This window comes from Chelonia mydas, chromosome 3 (genome assembly GCF_015237465.2).
Source record: "Chelonia mydas isolate rCheMyd1 chromosome 3, rCheMyd1.pri.v2, whole genome shotgun sequence".
Classification (NCBI taxonomy): domain Eukaryota; kingdom Metazoa; phylum Chordata; order Testudines; family Cheloniidae; genus Chelonia; species Chelonia mydas.
Genome location: NC_057851.1, coordinates 182204593 through 182219599, shown reverse-complemented (window position 1 = coordinate 182219599; position 15007 = coordinate 182204593). Strand labels below are relative to the sequence as shown.

At 40.3% G+C, this 15007-nt stretch overlaps 1 long non-coding RNA gene across 4 annotated transcripts in view; it reads right to left on the bottom strand.

Moving 5' to 3' along the window:
* LOC114019481 overlaps window positions 1–15007 on the bottom strand; it is a 48875-nt gene that overhangs the window by 20310 nt on the left and 13558 nt on the right. For 2 of the 4 annotated variants that reach the window (XR_006289914.1, XR_005224924.2), the window contains exon 1: window positions 8021–9160. This is a non-coding gene — a long non-coding RNA (uncharacterized LOC114019481). Of the gene's footprint in view, window positions 1–8020; window positions 9161–15007 lie in introns of those variants that run through there. The other 2 variants (XR_005224925.2, XR_005224923.2) reach the window with 2 other exon arrangements.

Below are 15007 nucleotides of genomic sequence, written 5' to 3'. Positions count from 1 at the left end.
TCCTCAGTGGATTTCAGTGGGAGGGGGAAACAAGCTTTCCACATCGAGCAGCAGCTTTCCCATGTCCGTCCACACCTTCTCTACTCCATTTCTCTTACCCCAGCTCCACCACTGCACTCTGTGGCTCTGCAGCAGAGAGGTTGATGGGTGTGTTACCCATACTTAATTCGGGTTAAATGGAAGAAGCAATTAAGCTCCTTTATAGAATAAGATAGCTGAAATAATAGACGCCACCACCGTGTTACTGGGCCAGTGGGAAGTCCTGAGCAATAACTAACTTGGGGAAAATATGTGGGGTTTCCCTGGAAACTGATTGCAAACACAGGGGTTGGGACACTGATTTATTACAGTTGTGTGTTTGTGTGGGTATCAGAACCAGAAAGTCATCAGCTAGCCAACAGACAGAAGAGAAGCAGCACTGAGCATAGTCCTGAGCGGAAACAGCCCTCTCCTTGGGGCACAGGACTTTGGAAAAGCAGGCTTGGAAACTGTGAGAAACTGCCTGATGTTGTTTGTGCCTATAGTGTTCAGTGAAACAGGACTTTGTGAACATTCTTTCTACATACACAGGATTGCACCAGAGAAATATCTGACTCTTATCATCCTACTAATGGAAAAACCTGCCAAGGCCCTGAATATTGACTAATTGCTCAAGTCAAAAACAGTCATAAATAATACTTAGCATATATATGTAAGCAAATATTGGTGCACACACATTCCAAGCACTGTACAAATATTAACTAATCAACCCTCATGACAACCCTATGAGAATAGCAAGAAAGCAAGTAATTATCCCCATTTAATAGATAGGCAAACTGGAAAATGATAAGCAATTTGCTCAAGGTGACATTGGGAGCATGCCTGTAGCCTGGCATGAAAAATAGGATAAGTTTTCACTGATTGGAGCTCAATGATTGTGTATTTTAATTTAATCAGAATGTACTAATATAGCAGTTCTCAATCGTTTTAATAGTCTGAACCCACATTACAGAGCTAACCAGTTCCATGATGCCTTTTCTCACACCTATGATTTCTTTCCAAGTTTTCTGAACTGTTCAAATGTGGATGCCTGAAGTTAGGGACTTAGACATATTTAGGCATCTAACAAAAGCCTCAGTTCAACACAGGCTCTTAAATACATGCCTTAGTCTTACTGGCATCAATGAGTTGGCTCACATGCTTGAAGTGAAGCATGTGCTTAACTATCTTGCTGAATTGGGGCCTAAGTCACTTGGTTTCCAGAGATGCTAAACTCCCACAGCTCTGCTGAAACAATAGGGCATTATTTTAGCTGCCTAAAAATGGAACTGGATGCCTAACTTTAGGCAGTGAAGTTTGAAAATTTTGCCCACCACTACAGAGACTTCACAAACTTGAAATTAATTATTATTCACATAATAATAGTTAATTGTTGTAGATTCAATTATTGAATCCCTGAGTAACTTTTCATTACATTTGCTGTAAGATACCACTCTCCTCTCTTTTAAATTAGTGAAATATTTTAAAAGGAAAAATACAGTAATATACACATCTCATGCCGTGGATATAGTTGTATTTATCTTTGATAATTTCCAAGGGCCCTGATTCATCAAGGTACTTAAAGAGCTGCATAATTTACACACATATTTAATCACTTTCCTGAATCATTATCAAAGTAAGGGAATAATAAATTAGAGTTCTTTCAAATCTGTAGTTTTTTAGATGCAGCTCTTAAAAGTTCTCCTTTCCTATGTACAACTAAAATGTTAAGTGAGATATTGTAATACTCCCCCAAATTAAATGCACCATGACTGAAGATTTGAAGAAGGCTTTAATTTGCACATTAAACATGGAAGCAGGATTTCAGGTTTGACAGGGTAGGCTTTTGCCTTGTTAATAAGAGCAATTCATACTAAATTGTGAACACATTCCCAAAATACTGACAACTTAGTTTCTTAGAGAACATATTTTATTGGACTATGAAAGAAACGTCATGATCCAAGGAAGTTATTAAAAGAAGCTTATATTTATAAAAACAAAAACATGAGAGAGTGAAGCTTCCATATTATGAAGCCATAACAAAACAAAGAAAATTTTCAAATATATAAATTCATGCAATATTTTTCATTTAATTCATTTTGTATAATTGACACCATTTGGGGGCAGGGGTGCAGGGGCATGAGGGGGGGAGTACAGGGCAGGAGTTCGAGAAATTTCCAGAGAATGAAAATAATTGCACATGTGAAAATTCAAAAAATTATACATTTTGGGTGAAAATTCACATACAAAACATCAAGAGAATGAGGATTTGAGAACTCCACAGTATCCAACTGTAATTTTCAGATCATTTCTGACATATTATTCTCAATAATGAAATGTATCATCATAGCAGTGTTTCTAAACAGCCACAGAATGGAGTGGACCAAGCTTTCAAACAAACTTCTCTGTGATCATGTGACTATTCACATTCTGTCCATGGGGAACAGCTCGGAAGAAAAGCAAGTGTGGATCTACAAAGTATTCAGGCAGGCCAAAGTCAAACTTAGCAAGAAAAAAAATGTATCTGTATTTCTGATCTCAGATCAAACAAAATTATTCAAAACTTTTCCCCATGTGACAGCCAAAAAAACTTCACTGTGGAAGAGATGCTGCTGGTATCCAACATTCATTTCAACATATATAAGGGCAGAGAAGTATGCATCTGAGGACCAGCCAAGTTCTCAACTTTTACAACATCAGCAAGCCTTTTCCTCTGGCATAAGAACTCAGCTAAAGCTTCCCAGTGGTCTAAGCAATGTATCCAAATGTTGTGAGGTGCAAAATAGCCTGGGTTATTATTACAAGACCACCGCTTTTAATTCTTAGTTTGGATATCAAATCCACAAGTCCTCAGATGGACTCCCAGACATTACTCTTCAGGGAGCTGGATAGTAGAATACATCAGACAGTAGTCTCATGTAGTTGAGTCAAGAAGTAGTCGATCTCTTGAACTTTACTAGACAATTCTTCCTGGACACCAGCAGCAATGGCATGAATCTTTTGACGGCCTGTGTCATTGGAGAAAGACATTACTTTGATTTGATTGGCGGCAGCATATCTTACTACAATGCTAAGTAAGCCTGTGACACAATGTGCTGTCAATATTTTACTCTATCATGTGTGGCTCTGGCTTTTCAGTTTTCACTCTTTGCAATGACACCAGATAAAATGCTCCAAGGTTTACCGGTTCATAGTACTTCCATTTAATAACAGTCTTCTGATTTTGTCAACCTGTAAGCTTTTGCCGAAAGAAGTCAAGTGGTTTGTTATTGAAAGATACATGTTTGTACTCCAAAATAGCATCATCTCATGTATTCCCATGCTAGCACATCACCAGTTTTCTTCTGATACGGTCTATGTGAAGCAAAGCTGAAGATATTTTTGGTCACATTTTCATACTCCTTTCCTTCCAGTTTCAGCTATAACAGTATTATGCTTTACAAACTGAGCCATCCTACATAACCTCCAAATGTTTGTACTAACACCTGAGGAATCAGTCTGGTTTATTTGTTCTGTTTTAAATAAAGATGTTATTTGACACTTCAAAGCTTACAAATTTATAAATAGCAAAACAACATGGGGGGAAGCAACAGAAACGAAGAGTCACTGGAAATTGCATGTTCCTCACAGAACATAGCATCAAACACCTTGTAAGGGGACTTACCCCCCCCCCTCCAAAAAAGCACACGGCTGCTGCTCCTCAAAAGCACCTCATCTATGGTTCTTCAAAGCAGGCACTGCTAGAATCAAGGCAGTGGGTTCAGGATACTTCTGTGAGCCAAGAAAATTGTTTACAGTGAGCTCAGCAAACATCCATGGATAGAAGACCAGACCATCCCACCATCCAACCCTGCCAAATGCAGTAGCCACCAGGCTCAGAACCAATGCATTCACATGTAGAATATTAAGCAATCATTGCATATCTTGAAATAATGATACAGTATCTCTAGTGTGAGGTCCATGTTATATTGTTACTCTCTGTAGTGCACCATGTGTGTCTAAATGCTGAAAAAAAGTGTATTTGCTCAATGTCAGTTTGCAAAGTGCAAACTACAGTGTGCCAATATGGTGTGATACTGTTTTGCTCTACAGGCTAAGATGAGGTTAACACACTTTCGTTCCTTCAAATTTTTTTAAACCAGAGTTTTCCAAAAGGATACACTTCCTGGTGTGGCTAGATGATTCTATTAAACATCTGTGTTGGACTATTCCAGGTTCTCTTTATTTTGGTGGATTGTCTGGGAAGATTTTGTGACTGCCCAGATAATGTCTTCACTGCATGAATGTTCACTGGGGCCAAATCATCCCCTCCTGTGTGGAATATAACAGAAAGGCCAGGGCTGGGAAGGGTGGAAGAGTGGTGCTGCAAAGGCAGGCTAGTTCCCTTCAGTGTTAAAGGGGGAAGATCCAGGTACACACAGAACCTAACAGGCATGATCTTGGATTAGTCTAGTGAGAACTGACCTGTCTTTGAAAATGTAGCCACCTGGCATGTTCCCTCATTCATTTCCACACTAAAGAGAGATGGAGCAGTTAATGGCAGAAAGAGAGAGAGATGCCATGAAAATTACAGGCTGTGTAAAAGTTTCTTTGCAAATAACTGTTTGACACCACTAAGAAGTTACATTAAAACTCTTTCAAAGTCTAAAATTAGTTACATTTTAAACTAACTGCATATGCTTTTATTGTCTCTGATCTAAAATATAATCCCAGGCGGCTGTGAGAAGCATGCAAATTACAGAAAGCTAATTTGCTCCAACAGCGACACCTCCCATGTAGTCGGGAGGTCTATTAGAACTAGTGTATTCTCCATTATTTGCATATTAATAGCACCTGCTGAAATACTTTGGGATTTACTTTCCCTGCCAGATGAGGGACAAAACAAAAAATATATACAGAATTCCTGTGATACAGCTATGATGGGTAATAAACTATCTAGGAGGTGCTAAGAATACTGAATTAATAGTGAGAGGCAGTGGATTAGCACTGCAGATGGCATCTGTGGTTTTTAGATAAACTGTACTGCAAGCAAGTTAGGATTCCCCTTGCTTGAAAAAATAATCCCCTTTTTTGGAAAGTACCGTGTAATTTGAAATCAGTCACTTGGCTCAAAGCTGAGGAATTGAAAAATTTAACTAAAGAAATCCAGACCCTGAAACAAGACAAAACAAACAAACACAAACCCAGAGTCGCCAAAACCAGAACCCCCCAAATGTGGACTCTGATTTAAAATCTACAGAAATCCAGGCCTCTGATATTAGCCAGGCCTGCAAGGCCCCGTTCCTTTGCACATAAAACAAAAATAAATTAAAAACAGCTTGTGATAAATGAAGGGGAGGAGGGGAGGGAGGTAGCTCCCTGTTATGGACACCCAGCCAGCCAGTTAGCTATAAAATCTCTATTAGTAGCTGTTCTCTACTTGCTTTACCTGTAAAGGGTTAAAAAAGCCCATTGGTAAGAGGAAGGGAGTGGTTACCTGAGCACAAGAGCCAACGGGAAGGCTAGAACTTTTTAATATTGGGAAAAAACTTTCCCTTTGTCTGTCTGTTGTTGTTCTCTGGAGAGAGGAGACATAGAGCAGGAACAGGGCTGAACTAAGCTGTAGGAAGCTTTAAGCCAGGTATGAAAAACCATCAGATCATACCGAGAGACTACTTATTTGAAACCCCTTGATATGTAAGTAGATCAGGAAAGTCTAGGAAGATGTGATTATCTCTTTTTCCCCCCTTATTGGCTTGTGTACTCCTCTGTGCTAATCCCAAATGCTTTTGTTTTGCTTGTAACCTTTAAGCAGGACCTCAAGAAGGTTATTCTTGATGTTTAATTCTGGTAAGTAGGTTTTTAAAATCTACCAAAAACCTAAGTTCCAGATGTATTTTCTTGCTTTTTGTTTTTTAAAAAAGTATACCTTTTTTAAAAACAGGATTGGATTTTTGGTGTCCTAACAGGTTTGTGCATATGTTGTTTAATTAGCTCATGGCAACAGCTGATTTCCTTTGTTTTCTTTTCTTAGTTCTTCCCCGGAGGGGGTGTGTGAAAGGGCTTGAGGGTATCCCACAGGGAGGAATTCCCAAGTGTGCCTTCCTGAGTACAAAGGGTTTTTTTGCACTTGTGTGGTCAGAGAGAAGCTGTGACCTTGGGAGTTTAATACCAGCCTGGAGTGGCTATTATTAATTTTTAGAATCCTTGCGGGCCCCCACCTTCTGCACTCAAAGTGCCAGAGTGGGGAATCAGCCTTGACACAGCTACAGCCTGAGAGTTACTTAACAATCCAACTTCCAATTTCTACTTATGACCAGTGCTCCCCTTCTGCCTCCTTACCCCTTCTATATAAGGACCCTTCTACATTTTTACAGCTTATCCTCTTTCCAAAAACGGCAATTCCTGCTCCAAAAGGAACATTATCTAGGTATTGTTAACCCTTTCAAGAGCCATAAGAGTCCTATATTTTCCCATTAATGATAAGATGGACAAAAGTAATATACATTTAAAAAAAAAAATTAATTATACAACAATGTTAAACAGGCAAATAGCTGCTGTGGCAGTTAATTACTGCTACCATGCTGAACACGGTAGCATTTTAAATATTTCTGTATTCCAACACAAAACAAATAAGCTACTAACTTTAAGTCGCTACATTTTCCTCCACTTTTGAAAAACAGCCATGAAAGAACATTAGAGTTATGAAATTGATCCACTGAGAGGTGAAGAGCAGATATGCCATCAAATTCACTAAGTGGATCTCTATAGGCTAGCCTGTAACTTTAGAGTCTGTCCCAAGTAAGGGTCAATGAGTAGCTGTAGCACCCCAGAGAGTCACAGTTCCTTTCCTACTCCCACCTTGCTCTGTAGAAGGATATGCTATTTCATCCTTCTTGTGTGCCCAGCTAGCGAGGGGTGGGGGGAGCAGGGGCAAAACCAGAGCTCCTTTCACTCCCCCCATTCCACCCCTCCCACCTTGTTCACGGGGAGGGCCATTAGACAAGTAGCCTGTGTTCTCCTCACCACAGAAAAGCACAATCTTTGCAGGGTAACACTGGGGAATAACAAGTGGGGGGCCGAGAGGGCTATCTCCGTGCACAGCCAAGTAAGGCCTGTGACAATTTAGCCCTCTGTGAGTTAAAATTACTCAGTATGGCCCTCAAGACAGTACAGTGATGGAACCCCTGAAATGTAATGGACAGAAATTCCCTGCTAAGGCACTAATGAATGTTAATTCTCATTAATGTACGCGTAATTATTAAATAGAGCACTATGTAATGAGGCTAGTCACCAACTAATAACAGTAGCGGTAGAGGAAGGATGGCCTGAGGAATCAGAAAGGAGGACTAGTTGCAAACAAAAATCTAAGCCTGTAATCATTGCCCAGTGATATTTTTCTTGGCCTTACCCAATGATGCCATGGTCAGGAATCTCCAGAGGAAAGGTATACCGTAGTATTTCTCAGAAGCACTGAATGACTCAGGGTATTGTTAGCTGGAAAGGTATCTCTTCACATTGAGGGCACTGGTTCAAATCTGGCCAAGGAGTAGGCAGTGACTGAACATTACCACCACCCGACACATGCTCAGTGCCCCATGTAAAATGTTTTTTTTTGAGGGGGGGCCTCCATACGGTTCCTAGTGGGAAAGTGTCCAGCTCACAAAAGCCACCATTGTTAAAGCTACTGTCACTGGCAGCCTGTGTCTCAGAGAAGCCAAGGATTGAAGAAATGTTTTGAATGAACTCTTATAGTCAGAAACACTTCACTTCCTCTAGAACAGGGCTGAGACCTACTGGCAGGAAGCTAGGGATAGCTCTGCATTGATACTATCTTCATTGAGCTTTTTCGGTGGATAAAAATTTCCTGTCTCCATTGCTGTCAATCCAGCTTCCAAACCATTTTAAAGTATTTTTCCAAACTTGAAGAGCTATGCATTTTTAATGACAACAATAATTTTTTAAAAACCACTACCACCCAGGACATTACTCATTATAACAGATTGAACTGGATGTTCCTTACCTGAAATTTCATGAGCAATTAGCAAACAAAATTATCCACAAAAGCATGTATGTCCTATTATCCTTGCAGTGATTACAGCAGCAGCGATGCTACGAGCTGGCAGTTTTCTATCAAGCAGCCCCCAAAAGTGGGTAATTTTTATTTCTTACATGAAGTTCATGGCAGCCAGTATTTTACCACCTGCATATCCAAAAAAAAAAAAAAAAAAGCAAGGGAGAAAGGAAGAAGGAAACAATATTCACAACGTGTTTATATTCAAGAAGTGCATGTTTCAGAGAGGGAGGCTGTGATGTGTATATTTGCATTGTCTGTGAAAGAATCCTCAGTGGCAATGCAGCTGGAAAAATAATGGACGATCAGAGGACTGCCTTCAGTGGCAAACTTTCATCTGGTAAGTTACAATTATATTGTAGAAAATGATACCTTAGACTACTACTAATTTGTGAATCCTAGGAAAGGCAGATCACTGATTCCCCATCAGGGCTGCAGAACCTGATCTGTAAAAATTTGGGCCTCAGCAGGAGGTTGTATGTGAGAGTGATTTGCATTTCAATTCTTAGTTCCCCACAATCTTTAAATCTTACTGCAGCACTATCACAATGGAAATTCCTGTTCTCAGTGTGCTCAAAATCTACATTCTTTTTTTAAAAAAAATCTTGGCACAATGAAAGTCAATCATTAATGGGAAAGAATGTGGTATTTATGCTCAGATTGTCTCACAATGCACCATTACATCAGATTCTTTCATAATTTTATGGGGGAGCGTGTCCCCTGACACCACCTTCAGGGATTTCACATGGCGCTTGTCGCTATCATTCCACTTCCACAAGCACCACAGCCTTTTCAATTTTTATCTGCCCAGAACCTGGAATATGTTACATTATTTAGTTTCTGTGAGAAGCTTTTCTGTATCAGCCTTCATTTGTAGTGAGTTCCTGTTTCCCTGAAAAATGAGCCTGTGAGTGACGGATGGTTAAGGGAATTTCAGGCAGGCCCCCTTTACACGAGGCAGCAGAAGCTCTGTTATTCTCTGCCGTTCTTCCTGCTGATGGATGGCACAGCCCGAACTGGTCCCGGGTAAAGCAACTACCAGACTAACATCAATGATGAGACAGTCAAAGACACCCCAAAAGATTCAAAGGTCCACACTGTGAACCCCGTACTTATACTGGTAAGCAATTACCCGCATGAGTAATCTTTCTAACTTCAGTGGGGTCACTTGTGTGAGTGCCTGCTCCCCAATATGAATAAAGGGAGGTTCACAATCTGTCCCTAGGAAATAAGTCACCAAGTCCTCATTGTTCATTTTAGAATCTGAGCTAGACAAAACCTTTGGATGTGATTTTAATGTGCAGTTATTTTAAACTTGGTTGCCAATGATTAATTATTGTTATTTGTATTACAATGGTGCCTAGATGCCCCAATCAAGGTTGAGGCCCCTGCATGGTGCAAGGCAATGTATGAATATAAAGAAAGAGACAGTTGTTCTCCTGAACATCTTACAATCTAAATGTCAAAATGAATTCTTATTCCTGGTTATTTTGGCAGTATACATATATATATATAATGCTCAAACTCTGCAGTCCATTCCACACAGGGGCAAAACGTCAGCTGACTTCCATGGGAACTCCATGTTTAGTTCCTCACGGGATCATAGCCTGAGTCACAAGTGCAGGATTTGGCCTACACAGAACAGAAGGATATCAGAAATCAGCTCTAAAACTTTCTTCAAGTTTAAGAGTTGGCTCCTCCCATTGAGCTTGACGGGAGTCTTCCACTGACTTCAACAGGAACAGACTTTCCTAAATGAAGCACATTGTTTCTATGACATAGAGGATTTTCCATTCTCCCGCTCTATGTTACTATGTTGGTGTCCGGCACGTTCTTTTGTTGCTGGTGTTTGCCAGGCTGCCGTACTAACAGAAGTTTTGAGAGACCTAAAGAAGAGCTCTGTGTGGCTCGAAAGCTTGTCTCTCACCAACAGAAGGCAGATCAATAAAAGCTACTACCTCACCCACCTCTCTCTAACTTTCGTATAAGTAACTCTCTTATAACAAATGGCAAACAAACTTCCATGTTGAAGGGGGATTTTTTCCTTCAGGCACATTTACTGAAAATGGGAATGATGCACAAGGTGACTGTGGGGGCCAAAATGTTCAAAGGTAACTAATGATTTTGAGTATCTGAATTTTGGGTGTTCAACCTGATGCGCCTTAAAAGGCGCTTGGTTTACAAAAAGTGCTGAGCACCCACGCTCTGAAAAGTAGGATCTTTAAAGGTGTCTGAAGTAGGACACATAAAATCACTAGTCACTTTTAAAATCTTGGCTTAAACTCCTTAGTATTTGTTAGGGCTTGTCTACACTGTGTGTTAGTGCACACCAGATTAAGAGTAAATTCTGGTGCGTGATGCCATGTCATACAGCTGCTGGCCTGTGTGGAGCCTGCTAGTGCACACTAAAAGTTTCCAAGTAAGTGCTGATGTAACCCTATTTCAAAGAGTACTATGGCAATGGGGGGAGGGATAGCTCAGTGGTTTAAGCACTGGTCTGTTAAAGCCAGGGTTGTAAGTTCAATCCTTGAGGGAGCCATTTAGGGATCTGGGCCAAAAATTGGGGATTGGTCTTGCTTTGAGCAGTGGGTTGGACTACATAACCTTCTGAGGTCTCTTTTAACCCTGATATTCTATGAATGCAGCATGTAGACAATCCCTAAAGCTCTGCCAGTCCTACACCCATTGCACAGGAAAAGCTGCCATACAAATCAACTGGAACTTTGGCTAAGTGAGGTGTGTAGGATCTGGACCCAGGCTAGTGAAGCCAAAATGGATCCTTTCATATTAATGGCACTTGAAGCACTCAGAAGTATAGATCTTAACAACTGCCCTTCAACTTACAGCTCTGGCATTCAAAACATACAACCTATCTGTTTGTACTACATTTCCCTAACAGCTTACATTGCGGCCATGCAGCCAGCAGTTTGCAAAGGTCTCCTAAAATAAGCTTATTTAAAAGAACAAGGTCAATGCCCAACATATGTCAGATTTTATGAGTTGAAATCAAAGAGCTAGTAACAAGTGGAGTATGTCAGAACTCTGTGGGTTTTCCTTGCCAGGTTCTTTCATCAAGCTTGGATTTTAGATGCCAAAAGCAGTAATAACCACATCCTAACTACTTCATTTCTGTATAAAGGTCTATACATCGGCTAGTTAGCCCAATAAATAAGGCTAACACATAGATAAATGTGTTTGTCTGGACATGCTATTTAGTGTCTATATAAAGTGTATTTTTCTTTTAATGGGACACATGCTGATTCCCTGCTTCAGCCTTAGGCTCTAGTAAAATCAGATTAAAAGCATTAGTAATGTAGTTAATTCCATGCCCACCAAGAAGAAGAAAACATGACAAGGGGGAAAATGGGGATTTAAGGATTTTTTTAAATGTAACGCTCAGGTTGGATCTTTGTTAAAAAGGGCACTGTTTCAAAAGCAAAACTTTTTTCTCAGTTAAGATAAAGCAACTCTGTACAGCATGTTAACCATCTCTTGCAGAGTGATATTTGTGATTTCAATTAAAATATGCTATTGTCACTTTAGCCTCCCTCCTTATATTTTAAATTGATCCTAATGGCTTTGCTTTAAGTGATTTGCGTCCCATAGTGAGTCCCTGTCAGTTACAGTACCTCCCACTATTGCCCTGCTGAATAATCACTATCACATAATCACTTCTTCCTCCTTCTCCCAACATTATTACCCACTCCCCCCCACCCCGATTCTGCATGCTGGTATAGTCTGCAAAGTATTCACTCTTTAACATCTGGCTTGTTGCTCTGGCATGCAGTCAGGAACTTAAAAAGAAGGGATAAATGCTGCAGGAAAGAGGCCAAACCAATGGCTCTAAAGGTAGACTTCTATTTTACCATGTCTATTTACCAGAGAGAGAGAGAGAGAGAGAGAGAGAGAATTTTTTTCTTGCTACTTGCCATCTCATTTCCAATAAAACAGATTTAACAGTGAAATTTTACTTTGGCAAATATGGTTTCCTGCCCCATTGTTTTAGTTATGTTTACATTTTCTTACAGGGGCATAAGGAATTATGCCTTTCCATCTTCCTCATTAATGCACTGAGGGCAATTGTTCTCCACCAGCGAATATGGGAAGAGTTTAATGCTGATGTTCTGCAACAGACCTGGAAGATGTGCCATGGCCTTTCACTGCACTCTTCAGCTTGGTGAACACCTTTCACATGGTCACTGGTGTTAACAGTATCTATGCCAGGGATGTGCACCGCAATTTCATTTTCTTTTGTTCTCAAATGAGGATGAACCTGAGCATGAGGAACATTTATACCCATCGGGATTTATTCACCCCTACTGTAACAGGGGTGTGTGATCTGCACAACCTCAGGCCTACAGAGGTGAAGGCAGATTTCAGTGTCATGTAGGGCTCATTGGAAGCCCTACAGACAGAGGCTGCCTGTCCGGGCACTGAATGAATGCTGTCTGGTGTGCCCTCCTGCTGCAGTCCTCACACCTGCCTCACCCAGGTGGCTTTGCCAAGAGTCAGCTGAAGCAATGGTTGCAGATGACTTGTGCTTCTGCAGCCTGTCCCCACAAGCAGAGACTTTCCACCTTGGCGCCCCCTAAACCAAGCAGTGAATCTAGGTTTTTATGTAAAAACTACTTTAGCTACTGAAAGTAAACTGTTGCATTATGAAGTTAAATTTCACTGATATTCAGTGTAACAAAATGGACACAGTATAAAAGGCCTGTAATGGTATCTCAGATCCAACAATCATCCCCTCCCCCACTCAACGAGCACCACTATATTTCAGAAGGAGGAAGATTTGAATTAAAATCCCCACATACAAGCTCACAATTTTGGTGCTGAGAGGTGACTGCAAAATCAAGGGCTATCTTCAGTCCTTGTTTATGCTGGTTTCTAACACACTTATACAAGGCACAGGTATCTGGCAAGTCTGCTTAGTAATGCAAGGTGTCCATAATTCCAACTCCTTTGGGGAAGACCACAGCTGGCCAACAGCCCCAGAAGTGGGTGGTGATTAGTGTGGCTAAGGTGGTCTATGTCTTCCACCAACAGAGCTTCCGTGGAGGCTTGGCTAGAAACTGAACCTTCTCTCTCTGGAAAAAAACCCAAAGAGCGGGCAAGGGTATAAATGCTGCCTGCAGCATTACTGTCCACACTGAAGGAGTTAGGGGCAGGTTTCATCCTCCTCCTGTGCAAATTCAGCCCCTGGTTCAGTTGCAGTTGTAAAAGAAAGAACTTATATGAGAATAGCTGATCTCATGACATTTTTGTTACTTTGCGACAGTATCTTACAAAAACAGCCAGAGAGGCTTTGGTGCTACCAAACCCAACGGTAGCTCAAGTTTGGGCTTGAACTTGTAGCCTAATAAACACTGCCTGGTTTCTCTGGTCAACTCTGTTCATAGTGCTATCAACAGACATTGTTATATGCATGTCTATTCTATACACAACCAAAAACTATTAAAGTGCAGTATTATAGCACACATATAACTTTCGAGTACATTTAGATTCAACACATTTATGCATAAGAATTTATTTATACATGCAACCTGCACATATGGACATACACAGTAAACCATAAAGCTTTCTGTTCTGTGCTCTTTTGTCTTTTGCCTTTGATGGATCTCGTTATTAATTAAAGAATAATTTAGCTTCCATAATTGTTTTCTGCCATACATAATTCCAACCTTTCAATGTCTCTTCAAGTTGGCTTATTAGCCTAAATGCACTCTTTTGTTTTTGTAACTCCATCTATCAAAGCTTGTAAGTGGACAGACTCAGCAGTGTGATGAGTAAGGGGGGGAAAAAGAAAAAAGAAGTGTCTCTTTATGTACATTTATGAAATCTACCACCCAGTGACCCCATTCTAAAATTTCCATATTTAAAACAAATGCTACTTTCCCTGCATTCTGTTTATCAGGAGCGTTTTTTTCTCCTTCAGATTTATTGCTCCTTTTGGTAAGAATTATTGACTGGCTGTTAAATAGATAGCCTCCTTTACCTTAAGAGATGCACTTTTTTCGAACAGCGCACAGAGATGTATTATCAAGACTCAGGGATTCAGAAGAGACTGATCTGTCCTTGTCTAATCAGACTTGATTAATTCAAATCAAACTGTAAACCCCAGTTATACTTGGCTTTAAAATCTCCAGATCAACAATAAATCAGCAATATGAGATGCCATAGGATCAGTTCATACTTAAGCCATCAGATACTTTCATGGAGAAACAGATTTCATGAAACGTTTTGTAGCATTTATTAATATTTTATAGATAGTGGGAGAGGACTATATAGAGGGACACTCTTTGAATGGGACTTTATATCTGACAATGAGAGATCCATACCAGCTATGGAATTAAGTTTCTTCCAAACTTAAAAATTACTAACCAAAAGGACTGTGAGGATGTGAAGGTGGTTGAAAGTAATATACAGCTGTATTAACAAAGGAGCAGGTATCAAACTATGCAGTGATCGAGACAGAAAATTAAAGTGTTCTCTTCCATACATTTGGCACTGGACACAACAATAAAATAAATATAAGAAAATCATCTTGCATTTATTGGTTGATAAAATGTCTTTCATCTCAAATGCTCCCAAAATACTTTACTAATTTCGTGATGCATTCTACACCCAGTGGCGTGGCATTCTCTCCCGCAGCCTATTCTGTGTTTATTCAGATATGCTGTCAGTCCTGACTAGTGTAGAAATCCTACTGTCACCAGACCAGGATGATACAGGTCAGCAGGCTCAATACATCGCAGCGAATTTTACACAGCTGTTTTCCTTAGGAGCACTACACTTGTAATGGTGGTATCATACACTTGCTGTGGATGGCAGCATATGTGCTTGCCATGTTTGGGACCAATCACATCCCTTCCCCCTCAAGCCGGTGTCCTTGTGTTCATTCTACTAACTGTGTATCCATATATGCTTCCATGCTCT